The sequence below is a fragment of the Sciurus carolinensis genome, chromosome 7 (genome assembly GCF_902686445.1).
Source record: "Sciurus carolinensis chromosome 7, mSciCar1.2, whole genome shotgun sequence".
Lineage (NCBI taxonomy): Eukaryota > Metazoa > Chordata > Mammalia > Rodentia > Sciuridae > Sciurus > Sciurus carolinensis.
Genome location: NC_062219.1, coordinates 144,718,058 through 144,738,594, shown reverse-complemented (window position 1 = coordinate 144,738,594; position 20,537 = coordinate 144,718,058). Strand labels below are relative to the sequence as shown.

General features: G+C 41.0%; 1 protein-coding gene across 9 annotated transcripts in view; it reads right to left on the bottom strand.

Moving 5' to 3' along the window:
* Window positions 1-18,740, bottom strand: part of Rnf182 (ring finger protein 182) — a 45,268-nt gene extending 26,528 nt beyond the window's left edge. Inside the window, exons 1-5 of one of the 9 annotated variants that reach the window (XM_047559789.1) lie at window positions 17,758-18,366; window positions 14,311-14,379; window positions 11,616-11,799; window positions 10,780-11,145; window positions 8,967-8,996 (exon numbers count right to left, since the gene is read on the bottom strand). The gene's annotated coding sequence lies outside the window, so the exon portion shown is untranslated. Of the gene's footprint in view, window positions 1-4,478; window positions 4,500-8,966; window positions 8,997-10,779; window positions 11,146-11,615; window positions 11,800-14,310; window positions 14,380-17,757; window positions 18,367-18,502 lie in introns of those variants that run through there. The other 8 variants (XM_047559790.1, XM_047559792.1, XM_047559795.1 and 5 more) reach the window with 8 other exon arrangements.
* Between the last annotated feature and the right edge of the window lie 1,797 nt (window positions 18,741-20,537).

Here is a 20,537-nt window from a genome sequence, read left to right as displayed (position 1 = left end):
CAAAGAAATACTACAGGGAGTTCTTCCATTAGAAAGAAAATAATTCCAGAGAGAAACAGATTTTCATAAAGGAATGAAGAGAAATGATAAACACAAATAATGGCTAAATGTATGAAACAGCAATGGTGATGTATCCTATGATTTTAATCATTTGTTAAATCAAAATAAACGACAGAAACAATGCAAAAGAAAGGGGGCTTTATGAAATTAAAATAGTTTAATAACACTGCCTATGAGGGAAGAGATTAAAGTACTAATTTAGAGTAAATTCTTCAGAGAAAATGCTATAATCCCTTGGATAACAGTCAAAAGAATAACAAGATACAGAACTAACAAGTCAGTAGAGAAGAAATTGAATGATAAGTATTCAATTACACAAAAAAGGCAAGAAAGGAGAAAAGAAGAACAAAGACCAGATGGTATACATGGAAAACCAATGGTGAGGTGGAAACTCAAACCCAAATACATTATCAATCATGGCCTATTAGATACTCCAAAGTTTTAAATAAAAAAAACAACTGTATGCTCTTTATAAAAGAAACAAATATGTCAAAAAGTTAGAGTATAGAGAAAAGTTACACCATGCACACACTACGACCACATCAGACAACTAGACTTAAATCAAGAACTACTGGAGAACTAAAGAGAGGCATTGTGTAGGAACAGAGAAATCCAACAAACACACCAAGAAACCAAACAATTACAAATGTGTATGTATCAAATAATAATATCTTCAAATGTGTGAAAATTGACAGAATGAAAAGAAAAAATTAAGAAATACCATCATTACAGTAACAGACAGCTTAACTGTATCAAAACTGACAAAATAATCAGACAAAAAATGTACAGAAAGGAAGTCTGATCAATACAATTAGTAAATCTGACCCAATCTACATGTACAAATTATACAACTATTACCATCACTACAGAATATACTGTACAGTCTCCTCAAGTACATGTGTACTATTTACCAAAACATGACCATATTTGGGCCATAAAATTAGTTTTAAGAATATCAAAAGACTAAAATCTTTTTTTGTCCAAAGACTAAAATCCTAAGAACATGTTCTTTGATGACAGTTGGAAAAAGTTAGAAATTAAGAAGAGTATCCTTAGAATATTCCAAGTAATTGAAAATTAACCAACAAATGCCTAAATACCTTCTAAAACAAGGGTAAAAAAAGAACAGTCATTTGAAAATATTTTGAGCAGAAAAATAAAAATACAAAATCAAAACTTAAAGAATGCTATTAAAACCATGCTTTAAAGGAAAATACAGAGCTTTGAATGTATACATAAGAAAAGAAGACAGACTGAAAATCCATGATTTAAATACCATTCTCACAAAGCTAGAAGGAAACAAGCCATAAACAGAAATTAAAGAATTAGGAGAAAAGTATACAGGGCTGAGGATGTAGATCAGAGGCAGAGCACCCACCCAGGGCTTCAGGCACTCACCCAGCAGGTTCAACTTACAGGAGGGAACGCTTATTGGGGTTCATGGTTTCAGGGGTCTCAGTTCAGAGATGGCCAGCCCCACTGCTCTAGCCCAGGCGAGGCTGCACATCGTGGGGGAAGGGCCAGAGGAGGAAAGCTGCTCAGTTCATGGTGGGTCAGGAAGCAGAGAGGGAGGAAGAAGGGGCAGCAGAGCAGATGAGGGACAGGACACCAGTGACCACCTCCTCCAGTCCCAGCCCACCTGCCCAGGTCACCACCCAGTCCATCCAAACTAGGATGGACTGATTAAGTTACAGCTCTCAAAATCTAGTCATTTTAGTCATTCTGAATATTTCTGCATTAATAGGAGTTTGGGGAGGGATACTTCATATCCAATAACACCCAGTATGAGTGAATTCCTGGATCTAATCCCCAGCACTGGAGGGCAGCGGGGGGAGTGTGTGTGTGTATATATATATATACACACACACACACACACACACACACACACACACACATACACACACACACACACACATATATATTTATATATATACTTTTTATATATGTACATACATTTTTATATATATTATTTATATATATAGTTATATTTTATTTATATATATTTACATATATATATAAAGAAAAGGAAAAGGAAACAAGTTTAAAATAGCAAAACATCTACAGAGGTTCAATTAGAGAAAAATTAAATTGAAAAATGCCATGAAAAACTGAAAAGAAAAAAAAGGTACAAATTATCAATATCAGAAGTGAAAAAAGGCATACTACTCCAGTCCTACAAGCATTTTTTTATAGCTAAGAGGTTTTTATATCAACTTGCACTTAGAAATTTAAAAATTTAGACTAAATGACCAAATTCCTTTAGAAATGCAACCAACCAAACCTGACACGGAATCAGAAAATTCAAATAGGTCTATATTCATTAAAATAAATTTTACCTTCCAATTTAAAGCTTTTCTACAAAGAAAACTGCAAAAGTGGTTTTACTAATGAATTCTTTCAAACATTTAAGAACTAATAGCAATCTCTTTCAGAGAAATGAACCAAAAATAAAAGAATAAATGAACACTTACCCAATCAATGATATAAGACCAGCATGTCCTTAATACCAAAACAACCAAGTCCATTACACAAAAAGGAAAATTAAAGGTTGGTCTCTCTCAACACACAAACACAAAATTCTTTTTAAACTATATTGGCAAAATGAATTAAGCAAAACACAACTGATAGCATATCAGTTGAATTTATGACAGAAATATAAGACTTATAACTTATTCTTTCAATGCAATCATCACATTGACAAAACAAAGGAAAAACACATCATACAGTCATTTCAAGAGATGCAGAAAAAGGATCTGGGAAAATTCAACACATGCTCATGATTAAAATACCTATGGAATTAGAAACAAGAGAATTGTCTTAATCAAATAAAACAGCTTCAACAACACTTTAACATAAATGCCATGTTTAGATATTGAAAGCTTTTCCCTGAAATTGAGTTCAATGAGATAAATACATGCTGTTGCTATTTCTACTCAAACTTATAAACAAGATCCTAACCAGAACAATGAGACAACAAAAAATAAAAGTCGCAAGAACTGGATGGGAAAAAATAAAGCTCTTTATCTACTGTATAAGATGCTTATGCACACAGAAAATTCAAATGTTTCTACAAGTAGACTATTAAGATTAAGAAGCACATGTAGCCAAAATCCCTAGAATCAAGGTAAATCTACAAAACTCAATTACAGTTACATACACAAGCAAAATAATTAGAAGGTGAAATTCTAAAAGATGTCATTTGCAATAACAAAAAGAATCAATCTAATGAAAGATGTGCAAAATTGCTTACAGGAAGAACCTCAAAACATTACTTAGACAAATTAAAGACAATCTAAATAGATGGAGAACTAAATTGTGTTTGTTAATTAGAAGATTCAATATTTTAAAGATAATAATAAAGATATAAAGATAATAAATAAATCTAGAGATTCAATACAATCCCAATCAAAATCTCAGACACTTTGGGGTGTGTGTGTGTGTGTGTGTGTGTGTGTGTGTGTGTGTATGCACGCATGCATGCGCATGCACGTGCACGTGTGTGTGTGTGTGTGTAAATTGACAGGGTGATTCTAAAATGTATGTTTAAATGCCAAATACTAGTAATAAGCTAAAAGAAAATCAAGAAGAAAAGTGAACTGAGTATGCTGGCAGATAGCAGCAGTACAAAAACTTAAGACACTTTACTAGACAAGTAGCCCAACAGGACAGAATACAAAGTCCAGAAACAGATTCAGAGACACACAATTAATGAGGGGCTACTGCAATCCAGTGGAGAAAGAACAATGTTTTCAATAAAAAATAAATGGGCCAACTGGACATTTATATAGGTAAATATATCTTGACCCCTACCTCACACCATACACAAAAAATCAATTCCAAGGGGATCACAGATCTAAATGTAAAAAAGTCAAACAATAAAACTTTCTGACAGCACAGGAGAATATCTTCATAACCTCAAAGCAAGTAAAATTTCTTAAGATACAAGTACTAACTACAAAAGGAAAGATTCATAAATTGGAATTCATTAAAATTAAGCATTTCTGTTCATTAAAAAATGTAAGATTAAAACAAGTAAGGATGTAGAAGAAAATACTTGCAACACATCTATCTGACAAAGGGCTTCTACCTAGAATATATAAAGAACTCCATAAAAATCATTAAGAATAAACAATCCTTTCTTGTTTTTAATGAGAAAAAAATCTGAACTGGCATTTCACAGAAGTTATCCAAATAGCCAATAAGATACATGAAAAAGTACTCAACATCATTTACTAGGAAAAGGAAAGAAAACCACAATGAAGTATGACTGTTCACACATCACTATGAACAGCAATATAACATAAGATCAAGAATGAGGAACAATTAGAGTTTTCACACACTGATGTTGGGATTGTAACTGGTATAACCAACCACTCTGGACCACTGCTGGGCAGTATCAAAGCTAATTCCTACCTTACCCTGTGACTCTTCCACTGCTAGGCAGATGCTCAACGGACATGTTCATGGATTTATCTGTAAAAATGTTCACAAGAGCATTCTGTAAGAGAGAAAAACTGGAAACCACCCAAATGTCTATCAACAGTAAATGGATCTTCAAAATTGTGATATACGCAACTGTGAAATACTACACCAAGATGACAGAGATGAAAAAACCAAGTATTACTACATCAGCAGTGATATGGATGAATATCCTAAACAAATGTTTGTGAAAGATGAGATCTGCATACACAAAAAAGCCCATTCTGTACCACTCCATTTGCATGCAATTCTAAAGGCAAGTGAGGACAGTGCTAGAATTCAGCCTATCCGTAACTTTTGAGGGCAGGTAATGATTTAAAGAGGCAAAGGAAGGATCTGGGGGTGCTGATGTTTGGGTTTTGATGCGGGTTCCCAGGGGCTTTCCTTGTGAAAATGCACAGAAGTTCTACCCTTATGACTTGTGCATTTTTCATTGTATATGTTAACCCCCCAAAATCAAAATTTAACTAAAAATAATAGTAGTGCTCTCTTATGCCTGCACATGCTGCATAGAGCAAAACAGGTAAAGCATGTGATTCTGAATTTGCCTGCAGCACCCAGAGGTCTTCTAAGCTCAGATCCAACCACATGCCCCTGCTTTACCTGGCCACTGCCAACTGCGCCAGTCACACCCCCACTACTCACACCACATAGCTGTCTGTCTGCTGGATTCTCCTTCGTTCCGCATAGATATTAATTATTCCTAAGCCATCCTTAGATTCAGGTTCCCACAGCATCATCTCATGACCATCATGGTACATTCTAGCATGATGACCAGATGCCAGTCTGTAACCTCTGCGACCTTGAGACTTTTACACAAGCTGTCTAAATTCTCCCTGTTTTTAAGCTGACTTTCTTTGGCAGAAAAACTGACCATGACTAGAGGTTCATAATCAAGTCATTTAAATTTACTACAGGCCAAAGAATAATTGAATTTCAGTCCACATATAATTCTGAACTCTAAAATGCTTTAAGCTTCTCCTAATTATGTGTCCCACTATTGAAATAGGCATTCTTTGAAGATTTCAAACTCTTCCATCATTGCCTATAAAGACAGGGAAAGGAAAAAGATTTAATTGTCATGTTGCTAGTTTCTTATCAAAATTGCATCAATCAACAGCATGATCCATTTCTAATGCCCCACTACAGTGAATGAGGTCTGAAATAAATCACAGAACAATGTCTTATTTTTGAAATATCAAATGTTTTAAAACAACTTTTGTATGTGTTCAGTGTAAGATAATGCTGAGTACCTTTTCTTCCCAGACATTATCATGATTAACCATTCCAATGGTTTTGGTGATGTCACAAGGTTATAATCAACATGTTATCCTTTTTGACAAGCAAATCTTCTGATACATTTCCCATGAAAATACCTTCCACTTATTAATATGTCATTTGCAGTGGCTCCAGGTCAGAATCAGAGTGAAGGAGTTAGAAACACTAATCAGACTACCTGAATAAATATTCTGACTTTGATTTTTCCTGCCAGCTGTAACATTGTACATCTATCTTCTATGTGTCATGTAAGGAAAGCACAGAATGGACGGTTATATCAAGATACGGGGACCATATGCTCTTCACTGCTTTTCTCATGATACTTACATAGTCATCCCAAGACCAGGTGACTGAGGGCCCTGTGGTGCCAGACTCAGGACTAAACACTGGGACTACAATATTAAGCAAATGCAGATACTGTCTCACAGTTCAGTGAGGACAATATCAAACAAAAAATCACCTAAGTCTATGTAAAATTGCAACTGCAACAGCACAATCCCTCCAAATGAGACCACTGCGGCCGGCTGCCAGCAAGTCTCCCTGCTGCCACTCTGTGCCTTTACTACCCATTCTCCACCTGGAAAACTATTTCTCAAATGTAAACCAAATTATGCCCATGTTCCCAATCCCCACCTCTTGTTTTCTTTTGGCCTTGGAGTCTTCAGAGCAAGGAAGCAGTAGTATCTGATTTAAGGTTCAAAAGATTGTTCTGGCAAACAGACTGCAGGTGTCAAGGTCAGAGGTGGGAGGCCAGTTAGAAGGTACCTGCTATAAAATAAAAGGGAATCCACAGTAGATGGCACTAGGGTAGTGGTGGTGGAGCAGGTGAGAAAGGGCACATTCGAAGGCAGAGTTGACAGATGTGATTTCCATCTGAAGTGTGGGGAGGAAAAGAGAAGTCAAGGATGATTCCAAAGTTAAGGCCTCAGCAACAGAGAGAATGAAGCTGTCACTCACTAACCTGGGCAAAACTAGGAGCAGCGTGCATTGCTACAGGAATCAGCAGTTCACTTTTCTGTGTTGAGAAGGAGCTGCCTACTTAGCCACCTGAGTGGACGTGAGTGGAATTAGGGAAGAATTTTAGGCCGGAAATAAAAATTTGATATTCGTCAGCATATTAAAGTCATGAGACAAAATGAAATTACTAGGAAACAGGGGCAGACAAAGAAAAGAAAGGGTACAAAGGCTGAACTCCAGGCTGCAATGTTCTCAAGATCTGGAGGAACCAGCCAAGGCCACTAAGCAGAGAAGCAGGGAAGTGGGCAGAGAATCAAAGACAGGGAGGCGTCCCGGCGTCCAAGTGCGATGCACTAAATGACTGTTCAGCAGACATTCACTCCCTTCCTTTCCAGTGGTGAACGGAGTGTGCCTGCCTGCCCCTGATGGCCCGGCTCTGAACGTCTCTGGTCAGCAGGTGTGCTAGTGGCAAGATGAGAGACTCCCATGTGCCTACGGGATCTGACTTTACCTTTACCCCAATAACCTGCTGTGACAAGAGCATTCCCAGAGTGACTATGGTCCTTGTGCTCTGAGTCCCAGATCAAATACAAAGGGGTGGATATGAACCCAGTCCATGGCCTGGAGTCAGTGCCAGATGAAACACGGCCTGGAGCAGAGACACCCAGCTAAGCTCCCCCAGATCAGCAGAAATGCAGCTGACCTGTGACGTGCAAGCAGAGGACTCAACTGAGTACCCAGTTTAAGGTGCTCTGTAACACAGTTCTACTAAGGCAATCTAATGATACACCAGGTGAAGGCAATCTTTCAAGGAGGTACTGACCAACTGGCAAATGTTACTAAAAGGCTGGGTAAGACGAAGACAGGGAACCAATCCTGGCTACCTCAAGGAAGCAGTTACTCCAAAGCCCTTGTCGCAGAGGAGAGGGTATGAACACCTAGCCAGAAGTATCGCTATAAAGGAGAGCAGAGAAATGGTGCAGAAGCTGAACAAAAATGTAGGCGTCAACCAGCAAAAAGGCTGACTTTCTCAACAGGACCCCAAGTTCAGGAAATAATGCATGAGCTAATAATAGGATGACATCAAATTTAAAAGTTTCTGTGTAGTAAAGGAAACAATTAGGCATGTGAAGAATGAACCTACAGAAACGGAGAGGATCTTTGCTAACCACTCTTCTAACACAGGGCTAATATCTAGACTATGTAAAGAGCTCAAAAAACTTAACATCAAAAACCAAATAACCCAATTAATAAATGGGCAAATTAATTGAACATATTTTCTCAAAAGAAATACAAATGACCTACAAGTAAATAAAAAAATATTTAACATCATCAGCAATCAGGGAAATGCAAATCAAAACTACACTGAGATTTCATCTCGTACCAATCAGAATGGCAGCCATCAAGAATACAAATAATAAATGCTGGAGTGGATGGAGAAAGAGGAATATTTTTACACTCTTAGTGGAACTGTAAGTGAGTATTTAACCATTATAGAAATCAGTATGGAAGTTCCTCAAAAGACTAGACATGAAACCACCTTGTGACCCAGTTATTAACACTCCTCAGTATTTATCCTGAAGAATTAAAGACATCATATTATAGTGATACATGCATACCCATGTTTATAGCAGCACAATTCACAATAGCAAACTATGGAACCAGCGTAGCTGTCCATCGACAGATGAGTAGATAAAGAAATTGTGATATATATTGTTGTTTTTTAAGACGGCCAGTGTTATAGCTCCTAAGGTTGTAGTTTGGAAACTGATGGAAATGGTCCAACAGTTGGGAGGAATTAATGACACAAAGCCCACTGCTCATTAATGGGCAAGAGGGGAAGTTGCACAATGACCATGTAGGTAGAGGAGGTGGCACCAGAGAAGACTCAGCCACATCCGGTCCCATGAGAGACGGTGGCATGAATGGGCTCAGAAGCAGGTGGGGTGGCAGACGCCTGAAGTTCTCTAGAACCAGATCATCTGCAGAGGGTGAGGAGGGAGAAGGATATAGGTCTAAGGAGAGTGAAGAAGACAAGAAACAGTTAATAGGATAACAAACTAGGAACAGAGTAGAAAAATGGAGCAGGACTGCCCATAAGCCGTTGAGCTCACACACAGATTACACTTAAGTCTCCACAGTCCTCTCTGAAAGTCAAACTACTCATGAGGAAACAGATGGCATCAACTTACCCACTGTACTTCCCCTGGAACTACTGCCAACTGTTGGAAACAAATAAAAAGAACCATTGGAGACATCATTCCAAAAAACAAGCAAAAGTCTGGAATATGTGGATCTAATGAAATAACAGTGAAATGACTTTGAAGCCAATCAGATGTCACTGAACCTATGCGGGAAACTGTAAGCTAAAGAAGAGCAGAATCCAACTGAGTGGCAGAAGACCTCTGAAGCAGCAGTGGGGCACCGCCTGCAGCCCTTGGAAACCATGGTGGGGAGTCAGGGTGAACCCAGCATCCGGGCTGTACTATTCAACATGGAAGCCACCAGCTACACTGGGCCACTGGGCTCCTGACCTGTGGCGTGTGCAGCTGAGGAACTGCAATTCTAATTTTATTGAATTTCAATGAACTTAAATTTAGAAACTGAAGCAAAGAAAAACATTTTTCCTTCAAATACAATGTTGCTGTTTTGGTACAACTCTATCTCATTTTAACTGCTAATAACTTAACATTGAGATTGAGATGTTCTGTAAGTGTAAAATACACACCAGATTTTCAAGACTGTGCAAATAAAAGAAGAAAGTTGATTAGCTCATTAATCATTCTATACTGACTACATATTAAAAGTATTTTAGATATACAGGGTTAAATAAAATTACTTTTTTTTTAACATGGCTACCCCAAATTTAACACTACATATTAGACAATTCCAGTCAAGGATTAAAAAACAAATACTATGTGAAAACATGGTTTGGGGTTGTCGGTTGTTATGGTGACCACAGAAGAGCCAAGCCTGCCCATCAATGTCAGAAGAAGATCATCCACCACGTATGCAACCCAAATGCAGCATTCGAGCCTTAAATCTGTGATCATTAAGCAACCAGTCTTAATAAAAAATAGTCAAGCCACAACTTCAAATCAATATGGAATAGTCTGGTAACTAAAGGTCACCCGGACTGGTACCTTCAGATCCCCTGAGATGATCAGCCTCCTTCTAGTAGGTAAATGACTTTCCAATTCAGAGAATTAGAATTCATTTAGAATTAACACAGAAATGGTGAAAAAAAAATCAGATGCATATTCATATTTTTAGAAAAGTTTAGAATTATGTTTTCTATCAAATGGTACAGTCTGTGAATGACTGTCATGCTTTTAGTGTTTAGAAGAACCTGACATTACACTGACAGATTAGTCTTATGATTCTAATTTAAAATGTGTGATAGGTTGTAGGTAGACATGATTTATTTAGATTGAAATGCTTATGCGTATTTGTGTCTAGACAATATTAATTTAATAAGTGATGGAATATTCAAAGGAATTTGAGCTAATATTGGAGAAAGTTTTATTAATATTTGAGTCATAAATCTGCCCAATTGTATCTGATTTTTTAATGGAAAATCAAATACATCAAATTTATATTTGCAATTAAAAATATTTAAGGGTTTAAATTTAACTAAGATTATAAATAAAACTGATCATTTGAGGAATTAAACCTGTTCAGTTTGAATAAGAGATTAGTCAAAGAAAAAGTAAAGGTGATATTCGTATTTACCAGGTATGTAAACAGAACGATAAGATGTGTAAGTTAATGGCCTAAAGAAAATTGGATTTTTATTTTTACCTGTAATAAATTAAGTATTAACTTCCTGTGCACAAAACTTGCCCTTACTAATAAGTAAGTACTTTACCAATATTAATTCATTTAATCCTTACAACAACTGAATAAAGTAAATATTATTCTCCCCATTTTACAGATAATATGTTTGTTCTGCTGTAACAAAATACCATAAACTGGATAACTTAGAAACAACAAAATTTTTCTTACCAAAATTCTGGAAGCTGGAAGTCCAAGCCCAAAGTATGGGCAGATTCAGTATCTGGTGGGAACAATTCCTGGTTCATAGATGGCACCTTGCCCCTGTCTTCACATGGAGGAAGGAGTTAGCTAACTCTCGGGGGCCGTCATGACCTAGTGACCTCCCAAAGGCCCCACTGCCTAACGCCATGATCTTGGGGGTTGGAATTTCCACATCCTGATTGGGGGAGAGCATGAGTATTCAGTCCCTCCAATGACCAATGAAGGCACAGAGATTAAGCTGCCCCAAGGTCATCAAGCTCCAAGGTGGTAGATCCAGGATTCAAATCCAGGCTGTCTGGCTTCTCATATTGTCCTTGAACATGAAAAAGACTCCTGGTGACAAAAATAACTCGGTGTTCATAAAAGCAAGTTTCTACATGCTGTGAAGATTTGAACTAAAAGTCTCTTGTTCCTCTTTTTTCCCCAGTAGTTACCAAGAAAGGAATTCCAGGGAAGCCCATGTTGGGCTGGAATGACCCAAATAAAAACAGCTCTCAAGACTTCTCCCCTGGTCCCTGACCCGGAGCCCCAGACCTGCAGCCTCCGGAGGAAGGAACTCTGCTGTAACCAGAGCGCGCTCAGACCTCTCGGGGGAGCCCAGCCTGTGTTCCATTTACTGAGTTACTTTCATTTCATTTCTTTTCATCTCTTACCCCTCACATACTTCCATGTTCATTCCCAATCCAGGACACAGTGCAAAATAAGGCAAATTCAGGGGATAAAAGATAACTCCACTTAATTTTTTTTTCAGTTTGAAAAATAACTTAAGGATACCTCCCTCCTCCCACCCGACCCCAACCCACCTCTGCAACAGGAAGCATACAAGGGTGTTCTCTGCTCGTTAACTCCTGAGCACTGCCTCCCCTCCAAGGCGACCAGGCCTGCCTTTCTGAATCTGCCCACCAGGCGGGCCTGGGCTGCGGCCTTTCCAAAGCACACACAATCTCAAAAGCGTCTCCACTGCAGCAGGGAAGTCTTCTTGTTCTGCTGGTGATTCACAAAGCTATCAGAGTCAACTGCAGACTGTGGTTCATCCACACAAATCATGCTTTTATATTTGCCAATTTTGTGCAGTCTTGGATAAGCTATTTATTAGCATTTTATAAAGGAGGAAACAAGAGTTACTGGGAAGATCAAAAGAGATAGCTTGTATAGCACACTTAATAAGGTCTGGAAGCAAGTAAATGCTCAATAAATGGAAGCTATTACAATATCAATAAAAGAAACTACAGAACTATGCTTTTAAAGGCACCTATTATTTAACCTACTTTTTATATAGCTTAAATAAGAAAAGCCCCTGAAATTAAAATGCTTAATCATTCTTCTATGGAGACCATGAGAACGTGTGTTATTTGGGGGGCGGGGTGGGGAGCAGATGGGAGGTAGTAGCTAAAACACAAGAACATTAAAAAGACAATGTAAATTATTTTGAAAGCTCCATTTTCTGCTCTCTTTGGCTAGAATAATCAAAAGCTTAATCATATCTGCTGAGAAAATTAAGTCAGTCTGAGTTTTTCATGTTTTTTAGTTATAACCTTTAAGAACATGAGCTACAAAAGTCAAACAAACTGAAAACATAACTGTTGTTTGATTTCTAATGTTATGTTTCAAATAATTAAAACTTTAAATAATTTTATAGTGCCCTCATGATACATTTTGAAACTTAGATAACAGAAGTAATAACACTGGAAGGAACTTGAGTCAGTTTTCTTAGACTCTAAGACAATATTGACTTTGGCATTAGGTGAAAACACCATAATTTTTCATGACATAAAAGCATCCTTTAAGTATGTAATTCAGAAGATCACATGTGTGCCCACCTTATCTTTGGTACTAGAAATAAGTAAGACAGCAGTTCTTTTTTTATTTGGGGGTGGGGGCAGGTAATGGGGATTGAACTCAGGGGTACTCAACCACTGAGCCACATCCCCAGCCCTATTTTGTATTCTATTTAGAGGGAGGGTCTCACTGAGTTGCTTAGCACCTCGTTTTTACTGAACCTGGCTTTGAACTCACAATCCTCCTGACCCAGCCTCTCAAGTCGCTGGGATTATAGGTGTGCGCCACAGCACCTGGCCGACAGTTGTTCTTGAGTGTTTATAGTCTAAGCACAAAAATACCTAAGTGCATTTTTTTAACACAACCTGCAAAGTTATTTTTAAAAAAGACATGCCTGGAGTTCCACGTAAAGAGGGAGACAGGAAAAAGAAGTATCACTTAGTTGTTAGGACAGGTCAGAGGTAGCCAAGGAAAGAACAGCTGAGCCCAGAGGAACAGCCCCACTAGGTAACACAAATGAACACTTTCAACATGCCTTTACGTGAAGGTGGCAAGGCCAACACCATAGGAAATATGTATCCTTTTAATATATGGATATACGTAATAAATGACAAGTCAACTGCCTTGAGAGGTATGTTTTTTGTAAATTATTCTAGTTTCTATGTACAGAAAAGAATACCAGTGTATGTCACAATATGAACAAAAACATCTGCCATGTTCTATGATTTTTGGTTTTGTTTCTTTATATTAAAAAGTGGGAAATAAGGGGGGAAAAAGCCTAGATATAATAATTAGGACCATTATTTCTATACTTAGTACACCTTAGTGAACAGGAAATAAAGCTTACTGCATTGCTTGACACAAGGAAAGGATTCTGATATATTCTGTGTACCTTCAGGTTAATGCAACAGAGAGACATCATACCTGTTATCCTAACAGTGTCTACCTCGTAGGGTTCTTGAGAGGACTAAATGAGCTGCTGTCTGTAAAGTGCTTAGCACAGTGCCTGGCCCATAAGGGACTGAAATGATTGCTTGATTGATCCATTAAAAACAAAAGATGGAAATCAAAATAACTATGATCATACTCAAAAGAGTCTCAGGAAACCAATACATAACAAGAGAAAATGCCAGAAAAAAATCACACAAAAACCTTTTACTGTACACTTAGAATTCAGAGCCGAAGTAAACATCTCTTCTTTGGTATAACTACCTGACACATCACACAGTGATCAAACTACAATGCAGGCCGGCCTTGAATGACTGAAGTCTAGGGGCAGGAAGACAGGTCCCATGGTACTCAGGAGCACAACTCCTCATTCAAAGACATCATACATGCTACACAAACACCTGGCTCTATTTTATAGTTTCATCGTTGTTCCAATCATCAAAGTCGTGTACCTGACAATTAGATTACATGACCCTTGCAGAAAACCTTTGCTCTTGGCCCTTCACTTGTGGTTTACGACATTCAAAGTACACTTGACCTGCATTGCAGGGAGTCACATCTTGTTAGTCCAAGGAAAGGTGGGGGTTAGTGAGCAGGACCAGCATCCCTGTGGTAGGAGTGGCCACCTCCCAAACTGTTACTAGGTAAAGAAACCATGGTTCATTGCCTGGACCAGGCCTGTTAAAGGAAGATCAGAGCCTCTGAGTTCCTCTTCCTCCCGCCCTTGACACTGCACCACGTTCCCCCGCATCTCGGTATGTATGTACCAACCTCCCGTCTCAACACCTTAGCTCACTGAAGCCTCCGTTTCTTAGTTCTTGTTTTTTCATTTTCAAATGCCTATAAGAGAAGAAGCAGGGATCCAGTTCAAGACACAGGGAAATGAGCCATCAATCACCTAAGAAGATCCCAAATTTCTCTATCCACCATGCCATTTCTGTAAAAGTTCAAAATGTGAAATGTAAGGATTATAGTATGTTTTTAATGCACACAATTACAAATTATCTAAGTTTCTAATATTTTTCTGGTTGAATTACAAGTTAACCAAATCACGTATTTTAATTAAGGTCTGAGAATATAAACATTTTTAAGAAACATTATGAAATGAACTGGTCACTTTTTCCCTTAAAAAAAAAGGGAGGGCGATAAAAACTAATCCATGGGAGAAATTTTGAGTCTGTATTGTACAAAATGAGTTATAGATAAAATAAAAGAAATAATCATAGCACTAGGAAATAAGCAATTTCTCATCCATGAAAGCTCAGATGACTTCTATCAGGTAATGTGGAATATTAGAAGGAAACACTTGGTCCACATTTGGTGTGCAAAACTACACTGTGTAACTGCTACAAAGAACTGGCAGATAATAGACTCAATTATCTACCTTGAACTATGTTTATGCCACCAAAATATGAATGCATGCATTTTCCCTAAGCACTTGTGGTTTGTAAAATGGCTTGAGACATCTTCACTTTAATTGAGAGCACACAAAAAAATGGACCATACAGTAGTTTCTCAACCTCCATCAATCATTATTAATAATCCATGCCACTAAACACCACTTCCTGTCACCACGGCATGTGTCTCTGTGCCTCTTCTCAGCACAGTGGTTATGATCGATACCCACTGTGCACAGCAGGTCAGTTAACAATACCTTATATTTATAGCAGTTTTCCTTGTGGTCTTGGGGTCCCATTCTTCTCCCCAGCCACAAATCTGAACCTAAGTGTTTCGGTAATGAAGAAATCATTAAAAAACTATTATCCTTCACAAATGTGCTTTTATAAATGCTATAACACATTACACTAGATGCTAAATCACCAACCAGCAATCATGTTATCACAGTGCAACTAGAAATTGCAAGAGAATGTTGACCCAGAAACAGCAAATAGCAGCTTCCATGGCTTTAGGCTGCCCATGTAGGCTTATGTAGTAACAAATAAGTGCCTTTCAAAACACAAATATAATGTTAATCCAAAATTAAAGAAGAACACGCCTTATTTTCTATTTTTGAACCTGTGCTTGATCAATTAAATCCCAGAATTCTTCAGGTTGAAAAATGAGTGCAGTAACAATTACCAGACTGTATTTTACAACTTACACCAGAAACTAGGACCATGAAACTAGGAAAATGAAGACTCTTAAGCCTACAACTGCAGAGAAAGACTGACCTTTGTGTGAAACAGCAGGAGTAATGACTTGTATTTTATACCTGAGGATGTCTATGCCATTGCTTGCTTCCACCAGGCTGCTGATCAAAACCACGGACATAAAGCACTCTTTCCATTTGCATTTCCTGAGAGCTACGGTGGACATCATAGTATGTTTTTTTATTGTCTAATCAGACACACATTCCTCAGAATCCCAGGAACACACATAAGCATGCCAGGTCATTGTTGCTTCCTGCACTGACACAGCCTCATTTCACACTTCAGAGCTTCCATAATTAAACCACTACAACAAAGCAGTGCATGCAATACATGACTGTTTATTTCTGTTTCCTGACTTTATTTTTTGGCAGCAAATGATACAGCTTTGAAGATGCAAAGCTATATTGAATCTTGTGCCTGTGCGAGCTGGCAGCAAAGGCAAGATAGGAGCCCTTAATGTGCTAAATTAACATTGGATATCTCCATTCTTCAGGGATCACACTATGGGCCTCACACAAATGTCCAGTCTAGAACTCAGTGCAGGTTCCATCTGGCTGAATGCCTGCACAGAGTCCTTGTACCTGAATGCAGATTTGTGAAGCAAGATCTGAATAGAGCTGTACTCTTAGAACATTAGAAAGAACACAAAATTAATTTTTTAGTACAAAACATGAAACTACACTCTGATTCTATAGAATATGCCGAGGCTTCTATATTTTGATCACCTTCATGCCTAAGTGAGAAAATGTTTATTTTCTCTCCTGGTTACCCTCTCAAAACAGATTAAAATGAAGCATTTCATTTTAATCAATGTGCCATTTCATTACCATCATCAAAGAGTATTTAATAGAGAATCTGTGAATCACTCTGCAGGTAAAATTAAGTTTAAAAACAAACCCAATTGTGAAGTAATCTGCAAATTGTTGCAACTTAAATCCATTAGTTTCCACTACAGTCTTCTAATGAAGTAGCATCACTAATGATTGCTAGCAAATATGAACTTAGAAACCCAGTAATCACAGGCTAACAGGTGTTGAAATCCCAAAAGAGGGAAAAGGAATATTAGACAATTACTCTATGGTGACACTTCTAGTAGCTGTAATATCCAGAATTCTAATGAACTTGACAGCAATTCTAAATGAGCAAGTGCCACTGTTTGATTAACTACCTTCTAGCAAAAATATAATTCTTTGCATTGCCACGCAGTGTTCTCTAGCTGACCTATTCCAACTTACACATTATTTTTCTAAGTTGGATATGAAATTAAACTAGCTGGATCATTTTCCAGTTATCAATATGACATCTCCCCACCCAATTAAGATAAATCATATTAACAGTCTGTGCAATAGCCTTCTAAATCGGTAAGCGGTATTTCTGAAAACGAATCTGGTTTTTTTTCACATTACCACATGTAAGGTGATTCCTAGTTACCCAAAAAGCAAGTCTTCACGACCACACGCTTAATTAATCATTCTTAGGATCTGCAACAAACTAAATCTCACGGGAGTGACCGCAAGACTTGGGGCCACTGAGAGAGGAGCAGGTACCGGTAACTTGAGCAATTCCCTAGCCAGTGCCCTAACGCCCTTGGCAACTGCACCCCGCTGCTCCACGCTCACAAACTGATGCAAATACCCACCGCCCAGTACCTGCCTTCTCAGGTGCTCTGCACAGCTTCCCTGCACAGAAAAACACAAGCATCTTCCAGCTCCTTAAAGCATAAGCATAACACCTTCCAGAAACAACAGCCACGACATCAGGTGCCCAGAGTGCCCTTAACAAAATACCAGTCCAACTACCTATTCACTCTGGCAGTGCGGGGAGGGGACCCGGCTACCCTCCCCAGCATCCCGTTACAGGTGCAGATGCACCTTCCAAACATGCAGGTCTTTTAGATTCGAAATCCGGACGAACTTCAGATGACACTCAAAATGCTTCAGCCACAAGGCAACAGAACGGGCTGACTTCTCAGAGATTTTTATTTTTTTAAATCCTCCTCCTCCAGGTCTCGGCTTGTCCCCCGGCCGCCCTCCCCTCCTGGCAAGTCCCAAGGTAAATGTCTGCATACCTTCTTTCCCTCCCAGCCTGGAGGACGAGACACAGCGACCGGGACCGGGCCACCGAGCGACCGGCGGCCAGCGGACCGCGCAGGTGGGTCCCGCCCCGCGCCGCCCGCGCCGCCCTCCAGTGGGCGGCGGACGCGGCCCTGCCGAGCCCGCCCGAGGCTCCGCCGCGCGGCCCGAAGTTTGCGGCCGGTGCGGGCGGGCGGCGGCGCTGCGGGCGCGGGGCGGGCCGCGGCGGCGTCGAGGGCGGCCGCGGCGGTTCCCGGCGGGGACGGGCCCGCGGGGACTCGGCGCCGCCCCGCGCCCCTCCCCCGCACCTGGTCCGCGGCGGCGGTGGCGGCCGAGGTAGCGGGAGGACCGGCGGCGGCGGCGCCCGGGAGGGGAGGAGGCGCCCGCGGAGGAGGAGCTCGGGCGGGCGGCGGGCGGCTTTGTCTCCACCGCGCCGAGCCGCCGACCCTGCGTCACCATGGCAACCGCCGGGCCGGGGGCCGAGCGCGCACCCCGGGCGGCAGCGTCCCGGGCCGGCGGGCCCCGCCCCCCTTCCCCGCAGCCCGGCTGCTCGCGCGGACCGAACCCCCTGCGCGCCGCCCGGGGCTCCCCGCAGCTGGCGCGGGAGGCGAGCGAGGGAAGCCAGCCCGGGGCCAGGCTCCGTCCTGCCGGCACCTCGTGGCCTTCCCGCTCCGGACGCGCAGACCCCGCCGCCGCCGCACCTTTCTTCCTGGGAAGCGCGCCCTCAAACTGCACACTCACTCGAGTGGGAAGAGAGCAGCGCGAAGTGAAAAGTGCGGAGCAACTGGTCCGCGGCCGCCGCCGCAGCGCGCTCGGGCTCCCGGGGACGCTCCCGCCCGGCGCAGCCGCCTCCCGCGCCGCGCGTGGCTCGCGGATCCCGGCGCTCCCGCCACGGCGGGCGCCTGCCCTGCGGGGCTCCCGCGGGGACGGGGAGCGGCGTGAGCGCCGGCGGTCGACCCAGGATGCGGCTGCGAGCCACACGCCCCGCACAACTTTCAGGCTGCAGAGTGGCTCTCACCTGCGGCCACTCCGCCCAGCGACTAGCTGGCTGCTGAGCACGCCAGAGCACCGTGGCTCTGGGGAGGAGAGCTCACCTCGGCTAGGCATCCTCCTCGAGCAAAGCGGGAGGGGACGTACTGGCGGACCCTAGGCCAGGCTGGCTCTGAAGGACCCAGCTAGAGGGCAGCCACCCTGGGGTGAATGAGTCATCGCTCCTACTACGTTTTCTGGAAAGATCAGTTACTGAATCCAAAACCTACAGTGTCTTCCTTCAAACCCCAGGGAGCCTGGCATTTGTTTTCAGGCATTTGTGACTCACCAAAGGAATGTCAATAACTTATAATAAAACCCTGAACAGCTGATGTTTTCTGGACTTGCTACCTGTTCGAGAAGCCCCAAAGCAGAACAATGTGATTACCAATTGAAGCCACACGTATTAACTAACAAACATGTAAGAACCATATTATGAAAAAAAAGCTCATTCCTCAGAAAGGTTACCCACTTTCTTGTAATGAGAATATTGGTACTTTGAGGAGATGTCAAGAGAAACAGGATTTGGCACACCCATCAAAATTCAAAATACATATACATTTCCCCCAGCTATCTCATTTCTAGAATCCTGTTATACAGAAATACACACGTGTGTAAGGAGAGATAGGCAAGGATGTGCATTGCAGTAGTTCTGTAATAGTAAAAATTTGCAACGAGTTCTATATTCACCAATAGTGACACCATTAAATAAATTAGGCACACGCGTACCACACAATACCCTGTAATTCATTTGAAAGAATAAAATACAGAGAAAGATATTGGTTTAATCCGGAAAGAAAAATAAGGGTTTTAGAAAAACATCGGTGGGATCATCCCATTCTATAATAATAATATATATATATATAGTGCTGTGGTTTGGATAAGGTTTGGCCCCAAATGTCACTGCTAGAAGCTTGGTCCCAATTTAACAGCATTGAGATGCAGTGAGAACTTTAAGAGGTGGGGCCTAGCAGGAGGTGTTTGGGTCTGTGACTGCCCTTAGGTAGTGATTGATGCTGGTCTCATGGTGGAGTAGGTGTCCGGGATGGCTTAGCTCCTGCGCGAGCCCCTTATAGAAGAGCAAACCGGCCCCTCCTACCTCCCTCCCTTCCTCTCTCACATGGGATCCCTCTTGCCTGCGCTCTTGCCATGTGATCCCAGCCACCAGGAGGCCCTCACCAGAAGCCAATGCCTGCACCATGCTCTTAGGCCTCCAAAACCCTGAGCCAGAATACACCTCTTTCTTCTAAAAGGGACCCTGCCTCTGTTGTGTTGTAAGAGGGACACAAAATGAGCTAAGAGAGACAGTTGAAAGAGAAAGGAGAGAAGGAAGGAGGGAGAGAGAGAGGAAGACAACACAGAAGCAGTGGTTACCTATTAACTAGAGTAAGGACTATATACAATTTCAGTAACTTTTTTTAAAGTATTTATTAATAATTTATCAGTGAAGAAGCAAAAACAAAGGTACCTGATAATAATGTTCATTGGCCTGTATATTCCTGCCTAATTGGTGACTGAACACCTTGCGTTGGCCTCAAATGCTGAAAGTTTAGAAAAGTTTACCTTGGGTGCCCACTTAGTGAACTTTTTTCTTTTTCTCTTGGGCAGTGCTGGGGATCAAACCCTGGGCCCTCGGCTCACAAGGCAAGCACTCTACCAACTGAGCTATATCCCCAGCACCCCTTAGTGAATTTCTTAGAGACCTGGCCCCACCTTTTTCTGTAAGGGGTTCTTCTGCCCATTCCTT